The sequence below is a fragment of the Ipomoea nil genome, unplaced genomic scaffold (genome assembly GCF_001879475.1).
Source record: "Ipomoea nil cultivar Tokyo-kokei standard unplaced genomic scaffold, Asagao_1.1 scaffold3384, whole genome shotgun sequence".
In the NCBI taxonomy this organism is placed as follows: Eukaryota; Viridiplantae; Streptophyta; class Magnoliopsida; order Solanales; family Convolvulaceae; genus Ipomoea; species Ipomoea nil.
In genome coordinates, this window is record NW_017619812.1 from 1508729 (window position 1) to 1535395 (window position 26667).

At 35.3% G+C, this 26667-nt stretch overlaps 1 long non-coding RNA gene across 1 annotated transcript; it reads right to left on the bottom strand.

Moving 5' to 3' along the window:
* Positions 1-1228: 1228 nt before the first annotated feature.
* On the bottom strand, positions 1229-18192 carry LOC109171001. Its single transcript, XR_002052512.1, has 3 exons — positions 18179-18192; positions 5567-5580; positions 1229-1305 (listed from the first exon to the last, which is right to left on the bottom strand). It is a non-coding gene; the product is annotated as an uncharacterized LOC109171001 (long non-coding RNA).
* Between the last annotated feature and the right edge of the window lie 8475 nt (positions 18193-26667).

A 26667-nucleotide genomic window follows, 5' to 3' on the forward strand; every position in this document is an offset into this window, starting at 1 on the left:
TTGGACAATATCTCGGCCTAGGAATGTCCAAATGAAGTGATTCTTGCGCCATTAGAAAGAATGCTCAAAGGGCTACAACTTTCATGAAGACCATAGTTCCAAATTCTGACGTTTTGAAGGCCAAAAGACACGGCCAAGTACACGGCCGTGTATTTTTCTGTGCAAATTCTAGTGAACACTACAATAAATGGTACTGCCTGCCGTACGTCCATCCCTGTGGGCGTCCCTCTGTGCTCTGTTCACTATTTAGGCGCGAATTCACTCATTTCTCTACGGTTTTGACCCATGGTTGAGCCCTAGACACTCTCTTTCATTCTCCTTCATATTTTTAGGTTAGATTAGGCTTAGATTTATGTTTCTTAACACTTTTGAAGCTTGTAATCTTGGATTTGAAGCTTGGATTCCAACATTTCAAGATTCCACCATCCATTTCTTAGTGAAGTTTTCTTCTATCTTTTATCTCTTTAATGTGCAATGTTTATGCTTTATATTTATGTTTTTGTGTTCTTTATGCTATTGAATCATGAGTAGTTAGTTTATGGACTTGAGTTAGGGTTGTATTATCTATCTTGATGCTTGATTTGTGATTATTGCAAAAAAGGGGATGAACTCCAACCTAGGGTTCATGTGTTTATGAAGGTTTTGTATTTATATCTTGTTAATGTTTGATGTACACATTCATTAGCTTGTTTTTGGAGGATTCCTTGCCTCAATGAGAGTTGGGTGATGAATCCAAGCCACCCCTTGCATAGACCCGATTTCTTCCTACGAAGATAGGGGAAATTGGGGGCTTTAGATGCTTTGTGTGCTTGATAGACTTGGAATTGATTCACCACGAAAGTGGGGCATTTCCTTGTCCTAATCCTTGTTTATTAATTACGAGAATGGTTCATAGACTAGGATACTTACGTGCATTCCCGCTTGATTCCTTGGTTACTTGTTCTCCCTAATCCCTTAGGTTGTTAAAGCATCTAGATGATAATGCTCCCTAGCTTGAGTCCTATCTCTTTATTTTGTGTTTATCTTTGTGTAAATGTGTTAGTCTTATCATTTCCTTAAACTTGTATTTTGCTTAGCTTCTTGTTGATTTCCTTATGCTAGTGCCTAGTTTCTTGTGATTGCATATTGCGTGCCATATCCCCCAATCCCCTGAGGACGATATAAAACACCCGAGCTGACATCTTATTTTTGCTACATCAAAAATTGGCGCCGTTGCCGGGGATTGGCAATTTGGTGGTTCTATGTGATTGCTTGTTTTGCTAGCATTGGAGTTTAGGAAATCTTAGGAGACTAAGTCTTTTCTTTCTTTTTGTTTGTTTTTATTGTTCAAAGAGCTTATTGTCTTACCTTGATTGAGATTTTGTTGAAGGATCTTTTCTTTGTACATTCACTCTTAATTGAAAAGGAAGAGTTTTCACCACTCAATTAAGAACTTTGAATTATGGAGGGGTATGATTTCCAAGAGCAACGAATGTCATTGCCCGATTTCATCAAAATGGGTATAAAGACCTTTCAAGGTGGTCCGCTTCAATCATTCCTTTCTTATTCTAAGTGGTGTTCCTATTGTGGTGAAGCCCATGCATTGGAGAATTGCTACAAGTTAAACTTCACAAGCCCAACACCACCTCAAGATTGTCAACCTTTCCCTCAAGAGTGTGGTATCAACATGAGTCAAGAAGCCCCTCAAGAAGAAACTTTTCAAGCTTTGGAGCCACAATCTCCATGGTGTGCTATATGTGGTGGTTCTCATGCTTTGGAAAGTTGCCATATTTTGACTCCCACTTACCAAGTGCCTCATCAAGATGATCAATAACAAGCTTTGGAATATAATATCAATGTCAATGAAGAAGCTTTTCAAGGAAGTGCACCACCAATGTTCATGCCACAACCTCTTTGGTGTGCCATATGTGGAGGACCACATGAAGCCGAAGGATGCTACATCTTTGATCCTAATTTCCAATATCAAAGCCAAGTTCAAGAACCTCCACATCAAGAACCTCAACAAGAATATCAATACCAATTTCAAGAAGTCCCTTACCAAGAACCTCAACAAGAATGTCAACCATTTGATCAAGAGTTCGAGATGAAGTCCATGATGGCCAATATGCTTATGCAAATGAATGAGCTACAAGTTCAACTAGACAACTTGATGGCTCAAAGACAAGGTTTGGCAACTCAAGAACCCATTCAAGAATTATCTTCCAATGGAGAGGTTCTACAAGAGTTGCTCTTGCCAAATGAAGGTCATGTGGTTGAAGAAAATAAAAAGCGAGGTGAGGACCTTGAAGATAAAAATGAAGATGATGAGGTTTATGATGAGTGCATTGAGATGGAAACACCAAGTTGGGAAGAGAGTATAGAGTTGCAAGGAAATGGTGATAAGGAACAACAACTTGAAGATGGTCCAATTGAAGAAATGCTCAAGAATGATGAAATTGATGAAATTTGTGGCACACATGAAGAATGCCCTTCAATGGATGACACTCCCTTGGATGAGGACTTTAGAGTGATTTGGGAACCGGGAGGAGTCAATATTCTTGAAAGTGTAGGTCCTCATTGGCCTATATTCATATCCAAGGATTCTTACTTCCTATTAGTGCATGACGGAGACCCAAGGTTTCCATTACTTGCTCAAGAAAAGGGAAATCATGAGAATGGAGACTTTGGGATTGGTCAATCTCATATCTACTACCAAGAAGCAATGTTTAGGAAGAAATCCTTGTTTGACTTATGGATTAAAAATGGTTTCGAGGAAGGGATATGTTTGAAGTTTGATTTGGATGAGCATAGTTTCTTAAACTTTGAAGTGGTGAAGATGAGCTTAAGAGAATTTATTGATGGCTACCACTTGAAGTGCTTTTTGGAAGAAAAGGTCGATGGAAAGAAGGGGATCTTCATTCTCAAATCCTTTGATGGTTTACCTTGAGAGGATGAGTCGAGCTAGCGACATTAAACTTAGCGCTTTATGGGAGGCACCCCATGTTATCTTTAATTTTATTGGACTTTACTTTCTTCTTTATTTTTCTTAGCACTTTTATTTTTGATATATCATGCTTTCACTTGTGCTTTCATGTCTATATGCTCTTGACTCTAGGAATGACACCAAGGAGTATGCTCAATTCCAAGATGGCTTCATGATGATTCTTTGACACAAGAAGATTCATTAGGGGAGTCTCATCTACCTTCTCTACTTTCTTTAATTGTGTATAGTGTTTTACTTGGCGTAGATAGTAGAGATTGTGCTCCTTGTGCTTATTGTGCAACCCTTTCCCCCTTGTACTTTATTTTCTTTTACATCGAGGACGATGTAATTTCTAAGTATGGGGGGGGGGGGGGGGGGCGGGGGTGGACAAAATATTGAAAAAATGAAAAAATTTTGAAATTTTGAAACTTTTTGAAACTTTGCTTGGATGACTCATTGTGCATAGTGTTTGGTAAATTACCTTTCCTTGCTTGAAGTTGTGATTTACTCCCTCTTTGTTGGTTTGTGGTTTGTTTTGGAGGAACTTGTTGCAATTCAACTTGTGATTGATGAGCCAAGGGGTAACTCATGATTGATCTATTCTCTTGCCAATAGCCTTGTTAACCAACTAATAATTGAATCAATTCTTGATCTTGTGTGTTATGCATTGCTAGTGAAGGCTTATGTGAGATTTCGGTCATGGTTGTTTTGCTAGAACTTGCCTCATTACTCCTCGTGTGAAGTCTAAGGTTTGCATGCTTAGAAATGATTTAGGCCATTTTTGTTTAGCCCGAGCCTTTCACGCCTACCCTTTACACATGTGTTTACCACTAGTTGTCCCCGTTGAGCCTTTTGTGTTTGTTTAATAAGTGATAAGCACTTGTCCCTACATTGTGATTGTTTTTCCTTGTGTTAACCCTCATCTTTAACCCTTAACCCTTAGCCAAAATTCTTCCCTCCACCCTTGAGAGAATAGAGCATTTGTTCTTTTTCTTGGAAGAGATCTTTATTGGAGCTTGTTTTGTAAGTAATCCTCTTGATAATTTTGCCTAAGTGTGGGGGTCTTGATTCTTTGAGTAAGTTGTTTGTTGATTTGAAAAAAAAAAAAAAAGAATGATGAGAAAATTGAGAAAAAAGTCTTGAAAAAGAGATGAAATGAGAAAAATGAAAAGAAAAGGAAGAAGAATAAAAGTTTGAAACTTGATTCTAGTTTGTGTTCAAAGTTGTACTCAACCCCCACCTCTTTAGAGTGTTGCTTTTTGTTCCATTGTAAATTGCTCCTTAGTCCATAGAAGTTATATCTCTTCTAGCTCCAATTGTGAATAGATGTGAAGTTCTCTCCTTTGTTTTATTCTTATACCCCTTCTTTGTTAACCTTTCACCCTTAGCCCCATTACAAGCCAAATAAAGACCTTTTGATCTTAGCATGCATTCTTAGAGTTGAACTAGTAGGAGTATGAAGGGCAAGCCTATGGAATCTCATTCAAAGCCAAGTTTTGCATAATCTCAACTTAGCGTTTGTGCACACTTGACCCTCATGTACTTTAATGGTTTTGGTGCTTGGTTATTGGCTTGAGAATGGAACTTGTGTGCCAAGCTAAGGTGATTCTTGAAACAAGTTGTCTTGTAGCAAGTTGGTTTGTGGTTTGATTGGTTGTGCAAGTTGGGAGTATGATCAATTTCATTGCTAGGATGGTGATTTATTTCTTGTTTTTGCTTGAGGACAAGCAAATGTTTAAGTGTGGGGGAGTTGATAAGTGCATAATTGTTCATATTTATACCCCATATTTAACCTTGTTTTGTTTATGAAGTGTCACAATGTTGTTCAAAATGATCTTTATTTTGCCCATTTGATCCATTATGCACAATTCATTATCTTTGAGTAAAAATGAAGGATTTTAGATCATGTTGGATGCATTTGGAGTCAAGGGGAGCCAAGGTGAAGCTAAGGAGATGGATGCAACACTTCCAAAGGAGCCAAAGAGTGATGTTTTCAATGGTGTTGATCATATGGACAAATTAAACCAAGGCAAAAGTGGAACAAGTGTCAACAAGCTGAAATTCTCGCATGGATTGGCCACTGTTCTGTTTTCGGGACATATCTCGGTCTAGAAATATCTAATTTATGTGATTCTTGTCCTATTGGATAGAAGATTCAAAGAGCTACAACTCATATTCAGACATCAAAGCCTAAAAAGGAAGCCACATGGTTCAAAATTGTCCTTGAAGTTGAAGTTCCAAACTTACAATCCAAAACTGACCACTGTTTGGTTTTTGGACAATATCTCGGCCTAGGAATGTCCAAATGAAGTGATTCTTGCGCCATTGGAAAGAAGACTCAAAGGGCTACAACTTTCATGAAGACCATAGTTCCAAATTCTGACGTTTTGAAGGACAAAAGACACGGCCAAGTACACGGCCAAGTGAACACGGCCAAGTACACGGCCGTGTATTTTTCTGTGCAAATTCCAGTGAACACTACAATAAATGGTACTGCCTGCCGTACGCCCATCCCTGTGGGCGTCCCTCTGTGCTCTGTTCACTATTTAGGCGCGAATTCACTCATTTCTCTACGGTTTTGACCCATGGTTGAGCCCTAGACACTCTCTTTCATTCTCCTTCATATTTTTAGGTTAGATTAGGCTTAGATTTATGTTTCTTAACACTTTTGAAGCTTGTAATCTTGGATTTGAAGCTTGGATTCCAACATTTCAAGATTCCACCATCCATTTCTTAGTGAAGTTTTCTTCTCTCTTTTATCTCTTTAATGTGCAATGTTTATGCTTTATATTTATGTTTTTGTGTTCTTTATGCTATTGAATCATGAGTAGTTAGTTTATGGACTTGAGTTAGGGTTGTATTATCTATCTTGATGCTTGATTTGTGATTATTGCAAAAAAGGGGATGAACTCCAACCTAGGGTTCATGTGTTTATGAAGGTTTTGTATTTATATCTTGTTAATGTTTGATGTACACATTCATTAGCTTGTTTTTGGAGGATTCCTTGCCTCAATGAGAGTTGGGTGATGAATCCAAGCCACCCCTTGCATAGACCCGATTTCTTCCTACGAAGATAGGGGAAATTGGGGGCTTTAGATGCTTTGTGTGCTTGATAGACTTGGAATTGATTCACCACGAAAGTGGGGCATTTCCTTGTCCTAATCCTTGTTTATTAATTACGAGAATGGTTCATAGACTAGGATACTTACGTGCATTCCCGCTTGATTCCTTGGTTACTTGTTCTCCCTAATCCCTTAGGTTGTTAAAGCATCTAGATGATAATGCTCCCTAGCTTGAGTCCTATCTCTTTATTTTGTGTTTATCTTTGTGTAAATGTGTTAGTCTTATCATTTCCTTAAACTTGTATTTTGCTTAGCTTCTTGTTGATTTCCTTATGCTAGTGCCTAGTTTCTTGTGATTGCATATTGCGTGCCATATCCCCCAATGTTAGATATATTAAATATAATATATTTAATATAATATATATTAAATATATTATATTTAATATATCTAACATTTGGTATCAGAGCCAGTCAACCTTTCAACCCCGAGATATTTTCCGTAGTGAAATATGGCTGCAAATTTCAATATTTTATGGACGGGTCCCAAATTGGACGGGAAACTCGATTACAATTATTGGCAAATTATGATGTCCACACATTTGCAAGCTCAAAATCTTTGGAGCTTTGTTGATCCTGGTCTACCCGAAGGAGCTGAAGCAGCCGTTATACGGCGAGATAAATTGGCCTTGGGTCAGATTCACCAAGGTGTTCATTATTCCATTTTTGAGAAATTAGCTCGTGCTCAAACAGCAAAACAAGCTTGGGACATCTTAAAGGTGTCACACAAAGGAGTCGATCGGGCACAGAAGTCTAAGTTGCAGTCGTTGAGAAGGTTGTACGATAATTGTGAGATGACCTCTACAGAAACAGTAGATGCGTATTTCACTCGTCTTATTGATATGGTGAATAAGATGAGGTTATACAGAGATACAATTGAAGATGGTGCAGTGGTTGAAAAAGTTCTACGAACTATGCCGATGAAGTATGACCATGTGGTGGCTTCAATAACAGAGTCACACAAAACCGAGCTCTTATCAATTGCAGAGCTGAAAGGTATGGTAGAAAGTCATATTGACAGGATTGCGTCAAAATCGGAACCACTAGCAGAAGAAGCTTTGAAGAGCCAAGTCACCCTTAATGTGACTGGCACTAATCAAAGAGGTGGAGGATCTGGTAGAGGTCGTGGAAGAGGAAGAGGAGGTTCTGGTGGAAGAGGTCGTGGTAACTTCAACCAAGGAGGAGGACGTGGTAACTCCAACCAAGGAAGAGGTGGAGGTAATACCAAACAAGGTAAATTTCCATTTCATTGCTACAATTGTGGCAAGTATGGACACAAGATTGCAGATTGTTGGTATAATGAGGACAACAATCGTGGAAATCAAGCAAACATTGCTGAAAATACTGCTGAAAAGTCTGGTGAGAATTCTGAAACCTTACTTTTGGCCAGTGATAGTTTTTCTGCTGATAAGAACATATGGTTCTTGGATACTGGGTGTAGTAACCATATGTGTGGGAAGAAAGAATTGTTTTCCGAACTAGATGAATCAGTCCGGTCTGAAGTAACGTTTGGCAATAAGTCAAAGGTGCCAATTTTGGGAAAAGGTAAAATCTCTATTCAGTTGAAGGATGGTACTCACAATTTTATATCCGATGTGTTCTATGTTCCTGAACTACACCAAAATTTGTTGAGTTTGGGTCAGTTGTCAGAAAAAGGATATAAGATACATATTGCTCAAGGGTGTTGTACCATTGAAGATGCTAAAGGAGTTTTGATTGCAAAGGTAAATATGTCCCAAAATCGACTATTTCCTTTGAAAATTAAGCATACTCTCCTTGATTTCTTTAATTCTGAAGTTTGTGATGATAATTGGTTATGGCATATGCGGTTTGGGCATTTTCATTTCTCTGGATTAAACTATCTTGCGAGAAAGGAACTTGTTTCTGATTTACCTATTGTGAATGTTCCTGATCGTATATGTGAGATTTGTGTGATTGGGAAGAAGCATAGAGATCCCTTCCCTGTGGGCAAGTCAAGGAGAGCTACAAAACAGTTGGAGATTGTTCACTCAGACCTGTGTTCGTTGGAGGTTCCCTCACATGGAGGTTGTAAGTACTTTATTACTTTCATTGATGATTTCAGTAGGAAAACATGGGTTTACTTTCTGAAGCAAAAGTCTGAAGCATGTGATGTTTTCAAACAATTTAAGGCTTTTGTTGAAAAGCAGAGTGGTTATGAAATTAAAATCTTGAGAACTGATAGAGGTACAGAATATATTGCCTGTGATAATTTTCTGAAAGAGAAGGGCATTCAGCACCAGATGACAGCTAGATACACTCCACAACAAAATGGAGTGGCTGAGAGGAAGAATAGGTCTATCATGGATATGGTAAGGTGCATGTTGAAATCCAAGAATCTGCCTAAGCCTTTTTGGGCAGAAGCTGTTGCTTGTGCTGTCTATGTGTTGAATAGGTGTCCAACTAAAAGTGTCAGTGATAAGACGCCCGAAGAAGCATGGAATGGGAGAAAACCCTCTATCAAATATCTCAAGGTTTTTGGATGTTTGGCATATGCACATGTGCCAGATCCATTGAGAAAGAAGTTGGATGATAAAGGTGAGAAATGCATATTCATTGGTTATAGTGACGCTTCAAAGGCTTATAAACTATACAATCCTGAAACTAAAAAGGTTGTTATAAGTCGTGATGTCACTTTTGATGAATATGGTGCCTGGGATTGGTTAGCTAAAGATGAAAGTTCAGTTGTTATTCATGCTGTTGAAAATATTGTTGAAGAGCAACCGATTCCAGATAATGTCCAGTCTCCTTCACAGCCAGAATCGTCAGTTCGGCGATCTCAGCGCGAGCGCCACTTACCAGCTCGCTTGCAAGATTATGTTTTGGGTCAAGATAATGACCTGTCTGATGAAGAGATTATTCAATTTGCTCTCTTTGCAGATTGTGATCCTTTAACTTTTGAGGAGGCTGCTACAGAAACTCATTGGCTTAAGGCGATGGATGAGGAGATACGTGCCATTGAAAAGAATGGTACCTGGGAGTTAACAGATTTACCTCCTGGGAAGAAGCCAATTGGAGTAAAGTGGGTTTACAGAACGAAATACAAGTCAGTATATCCAACTTGAAGACGAAGACATTTTTTAAATTGAAGAAGAAAATTGGGATGACCAATATATCCAACTTGGTTTAAAGGAGGCAATGTTATAATAATAATAATAATGCTATTATTATTATTATTAGTAATATATTAAACCAAGTAGTTAGCAGTTAATTTGTTAAAAAATAAAAGGAGGTGTGTGAACGTGGATGCATGCATAGCACTACGTGAAATGGAGTACATGGAATCATGGCCTCTAATTACTTCCTAAACTTTAGCATTGTTGCTTTTCTCTTTCACTATAAATATGTGGCTTTTGTTTATTCATAATCATCAAGTGAAGTAATAAACATTTACTTCTATTCCTCTCTCTCTCTTCTCAATATATAGTAATAATAGATTATTACTATATATTGAGAAGAGAGAGAGAGGAATAGAAGTAAATGTTTATTACTTCACTTGATGATTATGAATAAACAAAAGCCACATATTTATAGTGAAAGAGAAAAGCAACAATGCTAAAGTTTAGGAAGTAATTAGAGGCCATGATTCCATGTACTCCATTTCACGTAGTGCTATGCATGCATCCACGTTCACACACCTCCTTTTATTTTTTAACAAATTAACTGCTAACTACTTGGTTTAATATATTACTAATAATAATAATAATAGCATTATTATTATTATTATAACATTGCCTCCTTTAAACCAAGTTGGATATATTGGTCATCCCAATTTTCTTCTTCAATTTAAAAAATGTCTTCGTCTTCAAGTTGGATATACTGACTTGTATTTCGTTCTGTAAACCCACTTTACTCCAATTGGCTTCTTCCCAGGAGGTAAATCTGTTAATATATCTAACACCCAATCCCCTGAGGACGATATAAAACACCCGAGCTCACATCTTATTTTTGCTACATCAATGACGCTGCCTTTTAAGCTACCGCCAGTAGCTCAATTGCACATGACACACTACGAATAAAAAAAAATGAGGACAAGTACTGAAGATGAAGACAATGGCAATGCTACCCAAAAGAGAATAAAGAAGATTTAGACAAATTTAAATCGAAAGTAGTATTTATTTAGACTATCATTTTTAGACTAAGTATTTAGACTAGCGTTATTACAAACAATGATAGGCCGGATTCTTTCAAATTCAACTGGACATAACCTTCTTAGGACAAACATTCTTTCTACAAAAGATTACACATGTGTTCCATGTGCACAGGGAAAACTTATTATTCGTCCCTCGCGTCCTAAGATTGATTTTGAGTCACCTGTCTTCCTGCAGAGGCTACAGGGTGATATTTGTGGACCAATTAATCCTTCATCCGGACCATTTCGATATTTTATGGTCCTTATTGATGCTTCCACCCGATGGACACATGTGTGCTTGTTGTCCACTCGAAATATGGCATTCGCAAAATTCATGAGCCAAATCATTAGGTTGAATGCCCAATTCCCCGATTATCCTATTAAGAACATAAGAATGGATAATGCTGGTGAATTCACTTCGTTAGCTTTTGACAATTATTGTATGGCCATGGGAATTAAGGTGGAACATCCTGTATCGTACGTCCACACCCAGAATGGTTTAGCTGAATCTCTTATCAAACGAATTAAACTAATAGCTAGACCATTACTGCAACGGTCCAGTCTACCAGTAAAATGTTGGGGACACGCAGTGTTGCATGCTGCAAATCTAATTCAACTCCGGCCAACTGCATATCACGATTATTCCCCTCTACAACTTGTACGTGGTAATGAGCCAGACATTTCTCATTTGCGTGTCTTTGGCTGTGCGGTTTACGTACCTATACCACCTCCGCATCGTTCTTCAATGGGCCCGCAACGTCGATTAGGTATTTATGTTGGGTATGAATCCCCTTCTATCATTAAATACCTCGAGCCTATGACAGCAGATCAGTTTACTGCACGGTTTGCTGACTGCATTTTTTATGAAGATCATTTCCCGGCATTAGGGGGAGAGAAAAGGCCAGCTTTGAAAAAATGCCACGAAATTTCATGGGATGAAAAAGATCTTCAATATCTTGACCCACGTACTAGTTAAACTGAACTTGAAGTTAAGAAAATAATAAATTTGCAAAAACTAGCAAATAATCTGCCAGATGCGTTTACTGATTATAAAAGAGTAACTAAGTCTTATATTCCTGCAGAAAATGCTCCATCAAGGATAATTGTCCCCAAATGACCAAATACTAACACCGACACTATCCGACGCCAGAAGCGTGGAAGACCAGTTGGTGCAAAAGATGTAAATCCGCGGAAATTTAAAAACAATAAACAATCACAGTTACTCCAAAATCGTCCTGAAGACGAAATACCCAGTGTAAATGCACGTGCTACAAATAAATCTAACACTGGGAATACGGAACACCTTCACCAAGATATGATAGCAAATGAGAAAGACTTGGTTGAAGTAAATATAGAATCTGCCATAAACTTTTTCGAAACATGAGAAAATCTTAATAGAAATGTAACAGTCGTCGATGACCAATTTGCCTCTACAATTGCTCTTCACATTTCTTTCAATAATCTGGATCCAGAACCAAAAACTATAATGGAGTGCCGGAAGCGCTCCGATTGGTTGAAATGGAAAGAAGCAATTGAGGCTGAGCTCAACTCGCTAAATAAAAGAAAAGTGTTTAGTCCTCCTGTACTTACCCCTAAAGGCGTGATCCAAGTGGGTATTTGTACGAAAGAGGAATGAACAAAATGAGGTGGTCAGATACAAAGCGAGACTGGTAGCTCAAGGGTTCTCACAGAGACCCGGAATAGATTTTGAACAAACTTACTCTCCTGTCTTAGATGGCACATCGTTCCGTTATCTAATATCGCTGGCAGTAAAAATGAATTTAGAAATGCAGTTAATGGATGTTGTGACCGCATATTTATATGGGTCACTAGACGCTTACATATATATGAAAGTACCTGAGGGCATCCAAAATCCTTTATGTAAAGGAAATACAAATAAAAATATGTTCAACGTAAAACTACAAAAGTCATTGTATGGCTTAAAACAATCAGGAAGAATGTGGTATTGTTGATTGAGTGAATTCCTCTTAAAACAAGGATATGAAAATAAAGATATTAGTCCTTGCATCTTTACAAAGAAATCAACTGATGGTTTCTGTATTATATCAATCTATGTAGATGATATAAATATCATAAGGACAAGCAAGGATGTCAAGAGGGCATGCTTGTGCTTAAAGGAGGAATTCGAAATGAAAGACTTGGGGAAAACCAAGTTCTGTCTCGGCCTGCAGATCGAGCACCTCCCTGAAGGGATATTCATACACCAATCCAAATACACAGACAAGTTATTGGAGAAATTCTACATGGATAAGTCACATCCACTTAGTACTCCAATGGTAGTCCGATCACTTGAAGTTGATAAGGACCCGTACAGACCTAAAGAAAATAACGAGGATATTCTGGGCCAGAAGTTCCTTACTTAAGTGCCATTGGAGCACTTCTATATCTTGCCAACTGCACTAGACCTGATATTGCATTTTCAGTAAACATGCTAGCTCGTTTTAGTGCTGCTCCAACCAGAAGGCATTGGAATGGCATAAAACATATCCTCAGATATTTACAAGGTACAAAGGATCTTGGGCTTCCATTTAAAAGAGACCAAGACACCACATTAGTGGGATATGCGGATGCTGGTTTTATGTCTGATCCGCATAATGCTAGATCTCAGACTGGGTATGTGTTTCTTTTAGGAGGTACTGCTATCTCATGGAAATCAGTTAAACAAACATTAGTAGCTACCTCCTCAAACCACTCTGAGATTATTGCCTTATACGAGACCTCCAAAGAATGTGTATGGTTGAGGTCATTAATACACAATATTCAAGACTCGTGTGGAATAATGAATAATGGAAAGATCCCCACTGTCCTATATGAGGACAATGCAGCATGTGTTGCACAAAAGAGTAATGGATATGTTAAAGGTAATCTCACCAAACATATTACACCAAAATTCTTTTATCCACATGAACTCCAGAAGAGTGGTGAAATACGAGTCCAAAAGATCCAATCAAGTGAAAATCTAGCAGATTTATTCACTAAGTCCTTACCTACATCTACTTTTGAAAAGTATGTATATAAAATTGGTATGCGTAGATTAGGAAGGTTGTTGTCTTCAGGGGGAGCAACAACAGTTTAAATATAATGCAATTATTAGTCCAGAAGATTAATTCATTCACTTTGATCCAGAAGATCAAGATATATTATTATGATTTATACCTAAACCCAGAAGGTTTACAGTTGCACTCTTTTTCCCTTACTGAGTTTTTTCCCACAGGGTTTTTCTAGTGAGTTTTTAATGAGGCATGAATATGGTTAAATAATGTCCAAGGGGGAGTGTTACAAAATATATTGATTATGGACATTATGTCCTTTATTGAGATTGATTAGTCATTATGTAGTGATTTGTAACCTACATCATCTTGTGCTATAAAGGGTTGTTTCTTCATAATGCAATGACAATCTTTCCTGGTGTTTTCTTACTCTCTCTCTACCTCATAGTGTATTTTACATTTTGTATTGTCCCTGCAAATCCACCGGCTAGGAGCTAATGGGCCAACGGACATCAAACATTTTAAGAACAATTAATTTGTTAAATTGCATAATATTTATTAGATAATGGCCTTGTTTGATTATTGACAAATTCGTCATTTTAAAATTTTGTCTTTAATCAAAACACCAAAAATATTATTTAATAACTCAACAATTTTACTCCTAACTGCTAAAAATAAAACAACACGTATACATTTTGGGTTAACCTTTCCCAACCCCCTAATAATAAATAATAATTTTTTTTAAAAAAAAAACTAAAATAAAAAAGTCATTAAGCTAAGACTTTGTAAATAAGAGTTTTTTGGCGTCTTAATACTTGCCCACATTGATGGACAAACAATTATGTTTGTAAGATGAGCATTGCTTCTCTTATATATATAGGACCTGAAGAGCTCATCTTTCCTAACATTGTCGATGTGGGATCAAAATGATCCCACATCATTTACAAAGATGAGCCCTTTGTCTTCTTCTTCTTATTTTTTTTAATTTTAATTTTATTTTGTATGTAGTGTTGTTTGGATTATTATTATTATTATTATTATTATTATTATTATTATTATTATTATTATTATTATTATTATTATTACATTATTAAAAGACATGATTCCTAGTGATAATGAACTTCCTAATTCAACTTATGAAGCAAAAAAATTGTTGTGTCCGTTGAGTATGAACATTGAAAGGATACATGCATGTCCAAATGATTGTATATTGTATTGGAAAGAATACAAAGACTTGCATGTGTGTCCAAAGTGTGGGACATCACGTTATAAAAAGAAAGATGTTGATGATGTGTGTGAGAATAAGAAAGGTCCCCCAGCCAAAGTATTATGGTATTTACCAGTAATACCAAGATTTAAACGCATGTTTGCTAATCCAAGAGAGGCAAAAAATTTGCAATGGCATGCTATTGGGAGAAAAGAAGATGGAAAACTGAGGCATCCAGCTGATTCACCTCAATGGAGGAATATTGATAGGAGGTGTCCTGATTTCGGTTGTGAAAATAGGAATCTTAGACTTGGATTGTGTACGGATGGAATGAATCCTCATGGTAACATGAGCAGTCGACATAGTACTTGGCCAGTTCTTTTAGTAATCTACAATCTTCCACCTTGGTTGTGTATGAAACGAAAGTACATCATGTTGTCGTTGTTGATATCAGGGCCTAAACAACCAGGCAATGACATAGATGTATATCTAGCACCGCTTATTGAGGATTTAAAGATGCTGTGGAATGAAGGTGTGCAGGTGTATGATGCTTATACACGAAGCAACTTTACCTTACGTGCAATGATCTTTTGCACAATAAATGATTTCCCAGCATACGGTAACCTATCATGTTATACGTACTACTAAAGGAGCTAAGGCATGTCCTATTTGTGAAGATGAAATTTCCAGTCTATGGTTGAGTAACAGTAGAAAGAATGTGTTTATGAGCCATAGGACATTTCATCCTATTGACCATCCTTATCGAAAGAAGAAAAATGTTTTCAATGGAAAATCTGAGACTCTAGTAGCTCGTTTGCCTTTATCTGGACACGCGATTTGTGAACATGTTAAGAATGTAGATGTTGATTTTGGCAAGACTTGTAAGACTACTCAGAAGACTCTTTGGAAGAAAAGGTCTATATTTTGGGATCTACCGTATTGGGAGCATTTATTAGTTAGACATTGTCTTGATGTGATGCATGTTGAGAAAAATGTTTGTGACAGCATCATTGGAACACTGTTGAACATTCCAGGAAAGACAAAAGATGGTATTAAAGCTAGAAAAGATATGTTTGAAATGGGAATACGGGATAAGTTAGCACCACAAGAATCAGGAAAACGGACATACTTGCCTCCAGCTTGTCATACATTGTCCAAAAAAGAGAAAACAAGTTTTTGTGTCTGTTTAAAAGGTGTCAAGGTTCCTTCTGGTTATCCATCGAATATTTAAAAACTTGTGTTGATGAAGGACCTTAAGTTGGTTGGCATGAAGTCTCATGACTGTCATGTATTAATGCAACACATGTTACCTATTGTTATTCGGGACATCTTACCAAAACATGTTAGACAAGCAATAACAAAACTTTGTTTTTTTTTTTTTCAATGCTATTTGCAGTAAAGTTATTGATCTAGATATGTTAGATGATTTGCAGGCGGATGTGCTTGTATAAATATCTCCTATATAATATTTCATTGATATACTTTGAAATACTTATTTAAAAATAATCACGGGACATTATCCCATTCGCACAAAGCGGGTAAAAAAAACTAATAATTTAATAAATGAAGATATATTATATGCTTACTGTAGGTAAATAATCTAAATTTTATTTTGGATTAGAGTCCATAATACAATGTAAACCCTAATTGATGGTATAACAATTATAATGTACTATGAAATTTGGAGATGTGTTATCTCATACTCCGTATATGTGAAGTAGTGCAGTCAAACTCCGAAGAATGTCAGTCCTTTTAGAATATGGTTTCCTTATTATTTTGGAAATCACTTTCCTTATGTTTTACAACTTCTAATTAATTAATGTTCTTAGGTTTACTTTTCATATATATATATATTTAAATACCTTGAAAATTAACGTAGTTCTGTTCATCTGCTCAATACTCAATACTACCACATTGAATTGTTACCTTATTTCCCAATAGTATAGTAGAATGTCTTCTTGGTGTCTGCCGGACGATATAATCGCGGAGATTTTGAGCTGGTTGCCGGTGGTATCATTACTGAGATTCAAGTCCATATGCAAGACATGGCGCCACATTATTGAACGGGACGATGAGTTGATTGAGAAGCATCACCGCCGCGCCACCACCTGTTACCGCTATCAACATATGCATGTACCGGAAAACACCTTTATCGATGATACTACGCAGAAGAGGGAGGTGTTCTGCTGTATTGATACACAGAAGGGGTTAGTGCTGGAACAAGATCTCAGTAGAGAGCTCTTAGAAAGGTTTCGCATAAGGAACCCAGCGACGAGGCAAGCGGTATACCTACCCGTCATCGGCGGCACTTATTGTACGCTCGCCCGAATGTTTTTCGTCGGAAAAAGTTGCTGTAAAGTGATAAGTTTCTCGCAGGAGGGGAAGTCGGTTTTGGAGCGACGATTCAGAGCGATAACAGTGGGCGCTGATGCGGCGTGGAGACCTCTGAATAATAATAATTCTCACCGGATAAGCTTCCTCTTCCGGAAGATTAGCTCTAAGATATACTCTTTGAGCATCGGAAACGTTTTCCATGTGGTCACCATGGACAATGAACCCAAGAAAATTCTGTCTGTCAACGCAGAGAATGAGAGGTGTGAAAGTGAAGAAATCCCAGAAACTCTCTTCTCAGATTGGGACAATGTGGAGCCAAGAGAATGGGATTCAAAGCTATCTCTTTACAGCCAAGATGAGGAGAATAATAATATCAAGATTTGGGTGCTTCAGAATCACGAGTGGGCAAAAACCAGCATTGTCGTGGATTATCCAGTTCCCTTTGTAGCAAAAGATGCCAAGTTATATATAGAGAGACCTTACTCCTGTTTTTGGTGGTTACATTCTAGGTTTCTATATCAAAACCAAGAAGCAGTGGTTGTGATTAAACCTACAATTTTGCAGCTAAAAGGAATGGAGGCAATGCCACAAGAAGCAATAGACTACTGGAAGGAAGAAGACGTGCTAATTCCCTCCTCCCAAATTATTTCTCTACTTTCACTGCTTCTCATGAGAACTCCATGAATATATGTCTTGTAATTTCTTGATTAATGCCTAAATGGTATAAATTATCCAGCCAAGGGTTATTGAGATTAATGTCTTGTAATTTGTTGAGTCAAGATTTCAAGGGCATAAATCAATTTCTACTTATGAAAATATGGGAAATTAGAGACTTTAGATGCATTTTGTGCTTGAAGAATTTGGAATTGATATATATATATATATCACGAGATTAGGCATGCAATTCTTTGTTGTAATCCTTGTTTATTTATCACCATAGTGGCCTATAGACTAGAATTTCTATGTTCATCCCCTCAATTTCTGTTATGCTGCAAATAATGCTCCATTAACTTGAGTCCTATTTCCTTTATTTTGTATTCGAAGGTGATATATTGATATCTGGACCAATGCTTGAGGTAATAGATTATGTTGCTTCTCATTTGGCTCCTATTGGCATGCATAGGAATAATCTAGTTAAAATTATTGCTCAAAATGTGGATATGTATGAGGTGATGAACTGGGATGGAATTGTTGAAGTGGATTATGTGAGAGTTTCAACTACTATGAGGTTGGTGGTGAAAGTTGCAATGCAACCATATTACTTCAATGTCAATACTGAAATATCAGGGTACAGTGGCTCCTATGCCAATCCTAAAATGCTATGGTGGAGTGAATTTCCTTTTGATCTGTGAGGAATGCTTAAGATTATCGTTGCTTGTTGCTGCAATTTTTAACTATTATTGCTTGTTGTTGCTGTGATGTTATTTGTTCTGGCTTGGTATGAAGGAGGATGAAGGCTTAACAGAGGAGGCGATAAATGGGTTTTTATCAGGAGTACATGATACAATTTTGCAGCTAAAAGGAATGGAGACAATGCTACAAGAAGCAATAGAAACATACCCTACTGGAAGGAAGAAGACGTGCTAATCCCCTCCTCCCAAATTATTTCTCTACTTACACTCATTTTTGACTGAAAACCACTTCGATCTCACTTATAAACACCTATATATATTCTTGTATTAGTATAATATTCTTAGGTTAAATATAATATTATTATTATTATCTGCTATTTTCGAACACTATCTTCAGAGTAAGTCAATATATATTTGCAATTCAAATATACCCTTCAATGGGGTGTTTGGTTGGAAGGAAGAAATTATGAGGGAAAAGAATTTCAATTTCATAGGGGATCAGAGGAATAACATGAAAATAAAGAGGAATTTAATTAAATTCCAAGTTTTGGTTTGCTAGAATAGAATTATTGTGAATTTCAATATATATATATTTGGTATAAATGAGAATGAAAGGGAATCAATCAATCAATAGTATAAATTCCAAAATGATAAGTAGGGAGAAAATGTCAATTTAATGAAAAAGCTTATAAGATTGGTATGGTAGGTGGAAATTTTGAATTGAATACCGTCAATTTTAAATACAATTTTGAAGAACAAGATGTGTATCGTTAAGTCTCAAAATATCTAATAGTGAGAATTTAATCTAACCAAATACTTTCAAACTATGCAAAATCAAGTTTCATTGTACTGGTTTTAATCATGAACTAAATGTTGAACTGACTCAGTTTTTAGTTACAACATAATGAGTATACAGATTGAACGTAACTGTAAGAAAAACATGTAAAGAACACAACAATTGATAACTCAATTCAGAAATAAACACTCCTATGCTTAGAGGGAAAAAATTGTCCAATCATTAATTCACCCCAATCACCTATGGTCGAAGAGCAATGCATACAAAGATATGTTTAGAGGGAAAAAATTGTCCAATCATTAATTCACCCCAATCACCTATGGTCGAAGAGCAATGCACACAAAGATAGCTTCAATTACTTAGCTCTGTTTTGCAGTGACTTTGCTGAAGGATTGTTGTTTGATCTCCCCATCAAGAGACCTTGGGGCCTCCCACTCATTAGCGTCATGTCTTAACCTCCCATTAGGCGATCTTGAAATAATTTAGCCTAACGAACCAAGAAGAATAATCTTGACTAACTTGATTTGTTGTTCTCGATTCAACTCATTCACCAAATTGATGTATTAAATCTTCAAGTTAAAGTACTTTATTCGGATGAAGCTCTCTCCCATTAATGCACGGACTATCTCTTTCGAGTAAAGTTTTTCTCTCTTCTTTTTAAAGTGAGAAGCGATTAATCATTTTTTTTTATCAAGTTCCCACAAATTTCTTAATAGGGTTAACCGTTTTGTACTAGATGTTAGAATTGAACTAGTTGACAACTTAGGTTATGTTTGGCAAACCTAGCTAAAAAGGTAGCTGAAGGTTGAAAAGCTATAAGTTAGAAGCTGAAAATTGAAATGCTGTTAAGCTAGGTGATTATGCTTAAAAGAGTTTGGTAAAATTAATTTTTTTATAAGTTAGTTGATAAATGTAGATAGACTAAAAATGACATCTTCATAAAATTTAAATAGTTTTAAATTTAAATAGGTTTGTTTACATATTAAAATTTAACATTTTGAAATGAAACTATTAGCATAATTATGATCTAACATTATCTCATAAGGAGTTGGAACTTTAAGGAATTGCTGGGCGGTGAAGAGTTACAGGAAATGATGGATGAGTAAAAGTATAGGCCAGAAGAAGAGAAAAGGCCAAAAATGTTTTAATTATCATTTTAATCTTCACAATAGACACACATAAAACTCTTAATATTACATTACTTAGGGTCCGTTTGAAAACTCGAAAAATGACTTCTGAAAATGTTTTTCGAATTTTCAGTGTTTGGATGCAGTATGAAAATCCAGTCAACGGAAAACATTTTCCGTTGACTGGGGAAAATGTAGGCATTTTTGCAGAAAATGACTTACGCCAAAGTCATTTTCCGCCAACGCTCAAAACGTGGTTGCCTTCGCTGCCGTCGTTGCCTTCGATTCCTCAGTTTCCATCTATTCTTATATTTTCTAGAATGCAACCAAACACGGAAAATGAAAATGTTTTCCGAAAAATGAGTCATTTTTCAAAAAACATTTTTCAAAAGTCATTTTCATGCTTTCCAAACGGACCCTTAGTGAAAATTGAAGAGTAATATTTTTTTAAATGAAAAAATTGCTATATATGTAGACAAAAAAAATATATCTTCCATACAAATGAAGAAGGATGACAATTCATTTTTATAACTGAGTTGTTAGAGAACGAACACATTTGCCTAATTTATGAAAATACTAAACAATGATAAATAAAATCTTCAAAGTTATAGCACAATATGCGTACATCTAGATATTAGCTATTAATTTGAGCAATTATTTGCACAAATTCAAGCAATGGGGATAACATCAAAATATATAAACGATCCAAACTATATCTTTAATTGTACTATATAATATTTGATGTTCTAATTTAAATAATTATATATCGATTCATATATTCTTAATATATTACAACAAATTAATTCCGTGCATCGCACGGGTGCAAATACTAGTTTTTTTTTAAAAAATCTATAATATACCATTTTTGTGGCAACTTAATTTATTACTCCGTATTATTTTTCAATTACAATACATAAATTTATTATCATCTATAAAAATATGACAGATTATAAATTTTATTGGAATAAAAATATACTATAAATAAAAAGTATTAATAGTAGTAGTCCATCAAAATTTGTAAAAGTATATTTAATTTAGAATTTTAAGGTCAAAGACTTTTTTTTTTTTTTTTACTCTGTTTCAGTGTAGTATCTGTTTGAATCTGCGACCTTCCATTTAGAAAGACACAATTATGTTGCTTAATCATAAGGTCTTTGGTTGATACTTAATTTATACGTTATATTAAAAATCTATCATTTTAAATTCTATTTCTCAAATCGAAGATCCGAATTTAAATTCTACTTTATTTCCTCATTATATTTGCGTAATAGTTAGCGTCAAATTTTAATGGTAGGATTTTAAACTCAGCACACTAAGTCGATGCCCAACATAATAATAAAAATAACACAATTTTATTGCTGGTACATATAGTACAATATTAATAACGTTATATACAAGTGTTTAACACTATAACACTCAATGTGTGTTCGTTTAAAAGTCTTAGAGTTTAGAAGTATCAATATATGATGAATTATAATTACTTAACACCTTATAATTTAATGGTATAGTCTCAAACATTTTACTTCGGGGCAATAGTTCTAGTGGGCTATATACATTATATTACAAGTTTCAAGTCCGTCACCTTCCGCGTTTCTCTCTGCTTGTGCCTCTGCTTCAGTCTGGCATGATCGTTTGGTCATCCACATCAGCGTGTCCTTAGTCGTGTTCTTCAGTCCTGTTCGGTTAGTGGGTCTAGTCGTACTATTCGTTGTAATTCTAGTTTGTGTTTTGCATGTCAATTGGGTAAATCTGCACGTTTCTCTTTGCCACGTGTTGAGTCTACTAGTTCAGATATTATTGATTTAATATATAATGATATTTGGGGTCCAGCTCCTTTGTTATCCTCTAGTGGTTATCGTTATTTTGTTATCTTTGTGGATGATCATTCTCGTTACACTTGGTATTTTTCCATGAAATTAAAATCTAATCTTTATGTCATTTTTGATCAATTTCGTGCTATGGTTGAACGTTCCTTCAATCGTAAGATAAAATCCATTCAATCTGATCTAAGAGCTGCATACAAGAAATTACACTCCTTATTCGTGCAATTAGGCATTAATCATAAGCAGCCATGTGCATACACTCATGAGCAAAATGGTCGTGTTGAAAGGAGACATATGCATATTGTTGAAATTAGCTAACTCTTATGGCTTATGCTTTTGTTCCGTCTCGGTTTTGGGATTTTGCTTTTGAGACTGCTGTTTATTTGATAAATAGAAGGCCATCTAGTGTCTTGAATAATTCCAATCCCCATCTTATGTTACATAAATCACCTCCATCTTATTCTTTTCTTTGTGTCTTTGGTTGTATGTGTTATCCTCACTTGAGACCATACAATCGTCATAAAATGACCTACAGATCCTCTCCTTGTGTCTTCTTAGGTTATCTTGACTCTTTCCGGGGGTATATGTGCATGGACTTACAGATTAATAAGATATATGTTTGCAGGCACGTACGCTTTGATGAGACAGTTTTTCCCTTTGCTACTAAGACTGTTTTGCAAGCACCTCCGGCTCCGCAGCCTCGCCCTTGGGCTGAACCTGTTTTGCAGCCATGTACACCCGCCGTACCCACGGACTCCGTAAAGCCGGTTCAGTCTGCTCCTGTGATAACCCAAAATTTAATTTTATAAATTCGGTTTTAAGAAATTCCAAAATAGCCATTTTTCACTCTACCAAAAATTTTTGCGATAAAAATGGTGTTTGAATAAATTATTTTGAGCCACTTGTAAATGAATTCAACACCGAGACTTATTTTAATTCTAAAACCCTAAATTTCCAGGTACATTGCGTATCAAGATTTTTAGCCAAAAGTCAATCTGAGTGAAACCGGGAGAAATCTATAGAACCTAAACTAAGTGGTTGTCTAGAAAGTATTTTTGGAAAAATGTATTTTGACCCCAAAAACTATTTTAAACTATGATTCTAGACCTTTGTCCATGAAGCTTGGTGAACCACAAGACTCCACCTTTTTGCCTGATATTTTTAGAACCCAAGCCAAATTACTAACTTGCCCTCCACCAATCATTGTTGATTCTCCTAAGTTTGAGATTGGAGACCTCAGAGATTGGATGCAAAAGAGTGAAGAAAGTAGAAGGAAATGAATGAATAGATGAGAATGAAACTTAGAAATCCTTACTATGTTTTCTTCTTCTACTTGGCAGACAAAAGCTTGGGAGAGGCAAAGAAAGAGACCATGAGACACAAAGGGTTACTATTCCATTTATATGGCTCAAAACCCTAGGATAAACTTCAATGATTGGTGGATGGCAAAGGAGTAATTTAGCTTGGCTTCAAAAAGATCAGACAAAGTTTTGAGAAAGCTTATGGTTCACCTTGCATCATGGGCCATAGTCTAAAAGATAGTTTTGAATAACTTGGGGTCAAAAATAGAATTTTCTAAAAATAGTTTCTAGTTAAAACACTTGGTTTCGGTTTCGTAGGTTCTTTTCTGGTTTCACTCAGATTAACTTTTTAGGTCAAAACTTGGTACATAAATGCACCCAAAATTTAGGATTTTCGAAGTAGAATATTCCCGGTGTCGAATTTATTTAAAACTCGATTTAAAATATTTAATTCAAACACCGTTTTCAAAATAAAAATTTTGAAAGAGTGGAAATAGCTATTTTGAAATTTATAAAATAGAAATTTAGAAAAATTATTTTTGGGTTGTTACAGCTCTGCTGCAAAATCACACATGGTGCCTAGTTCCTTCTCAATTAGATATGAATGTTATTGGTTGTAGGTGGGTCTTTCGCACAAAAAAAAAAAAGACGAATGGTTCTATTGAGAGAAACAAGACTAAATTAGTAGCAAAAGGGTTCAATCAGATTCCAAGTCAGGATTTTCTTTGATATATTCAGCCCGATAGTAAAACCCACTACTGTCAGGTTACTTTTATCTTTGGCTTTATCCTACGGTTGGATCATTAGTCGTATTGTTAAAAGACAGTTTTTTTTTTTTTTTTTTTGGTTGTTTTTGTTTGTTTTTTTTTTTTTTTTTTTGGGTTTTTGGAGGGGGCTTTGATTCTTAGCTTGAAATGTTGTTCTCGCAATGCACGTTACACATGTGTATTATATATTTATATATATATATATATATATATATATATATATATATATATATATATATAAATATATAATGCAAACCTTAAACTAATGCCACCATCTCCTTGACCATATTCACATCATTCACTCAGGATCTGCCCTCCACTCCTCAATTATACCTATTAAAATATAAAAAAAATGTCTATATATTGCTACCATCTCAAGTCTACTCCTTCAGAAAAAAGGGAAATCGTACTTAAATTGAGATTAACTCTAGTCGATCGTTTGTATTATTATTTCTTCGCTTTAGTCGTGTTGTATATGTTAAAAGACAATTTTTTCTTTTTTTGGAGGGGGCTTTGATTCTTGAAATGTTGTTCTCGCAATGTGCGCGCGCATATATATATATATATATATATATATATATATATATATATATATATATATATATATATATATAAAAGGTGTATATATAAAATGCAGAAAGTCAACTTCAAGATTCTGTTGTATCGGTTGAAGGTAAGGCTTGATGCAAACCTTACACTAATTAATAATAGTTAGAATTTATTAGTTTATTATCCTAACAACACTTGCCAATGAAACTCATTATTTTATTAAATTATAAAGATTATTATTGAAGATAAAAAGGTGATTTTCCTTTCATGGCATGGCAAAAATAAAGTATTCACCAAAAAAAAAAAAAAAAAAAAAAAAAAAAAACAACCAGTGGGGGGAGAGGAATAAATTTTGGTGTTATAAGATTTTTAGTGGTAATGTCTGCAAGTTGGCCATTAAATTTCTTAAATATTTTAATTTTGTCAGTTTGTCTGTACATTAAAAAAAATTGTAAGTTAAGAAAAGTTATGATGCTGATGGTATTTGGTATAAATATGTATAATATATAATATTAATGGATATAATTATATATATATATATAATTATATATATATATATATATATATATATATATATATATATAATGCAAACCTTAAACTAATGCCACCATCTCCGTCCTTGACCATATTCATATCATTCACTCAGGATATTCCCTTCACTAACAGGGCGTTTGGTTGGAGGGATTTTAAATTCCCTTCCCACTTAGGGGGTGTATTCAATCATGACTTTCGTAGAGTGTTAGAGACTTTTATGAACTTTAAAAGTTTAGAGGTATTCAATTCAAACTTTTAGAGAGTCTTTAAAAGTCAGGCGGTATTCAATAAATATATTTTTGTTAAAATAATTCATCAATTAAAATAACTAACCGCTAAAAGAAATAAATATACTACTAATAACTTCTAAGTCAATAATGAATTTGCACATATTGATCTAACGCATCTGCCCACAATTATAACTCAAACTTCATCCATAACTTGACATTGATGGATGGAAGTACATAAATTAGTCTCTACTCAAAGCTGACTCATCATCATATCACCTTATTCTACTCTAACATGACACGGTTAATGTCTTCACAACACCATATATACATACGATCTAGTATTTGACTTAAGCAGTTCTTACAAAAAGTTGAATCCCTAACTCCAAGGTCACCCCACACCAGTTCGACAGAGCATTTAGAAGGATGTAAATAATAATAACTCAATGACTCAACAGATAAAGCCAAATGCGGATGCACACAAGGGATCGGTTAAGCTCGATTGATTGGCCTGGGTTTGGTTTGAGTGGCTCGGCTCTGGCATAATATAGTGGCAAATTATTACATAATAAATCAAGGTCCACCTTATATATATTGTGGATTTTGATGATCTAAAACAACATTCAAATTATGTGTTTGCATTTAACATATCATAAAACTTCAATTAATAAATTATGTACGTATAAATAAACTGAAAATAGATAATATATTAATTGTAATAAGTACATAATTTATTAACTAAATGTATATATATATATATATATATATATATATATATATATATATATATATATATATATATGTTATCTATGGCCACATAACACGTTATTTGTAATAAATACATAATATATTAACTACTACAGAAGTACATGTACATAATATGATAACTGTAATATGTACATAATTTACTAAGTGAAGATACATAATACGTTAATTGTACCCGCATGGGTAGCTCAACTGGTCACAGAGGTGAAACTTTGGAAGAATGACCAGGGATTGAGTCTCACCAGCGGCAGTGATGGGGGACACCGGTGGTTGGGGTTCAGCCTTTTGAAAGAATAATACGTTAAGTGACGTTAAGTGGTGGACCAGTCCATAATACAATGTGAATCCTACCGGTGGTTGGGGTTCAGCCTTTTGAAAGAATAATACGTTAAGTGGTGGACTTATGTGAATCCTGATCTCTGGTTCATGGTATAACAATTATAGTCCTTTTAGGATATTGTTTCCTTATTATTTTAAAAATCACTTTCCTTATATTTTAAAACTTCTAATTAATATAATGTTCTTTTAGGATATTGTTTCCTTATTATTTTAGAAATCACTTTCCTTATGTTTTACAACTTCTAATTAATATAATGTTCTTAGTTGAAGAGGTTTACTTTTAATAGTTAACAGTAGTTCTGTT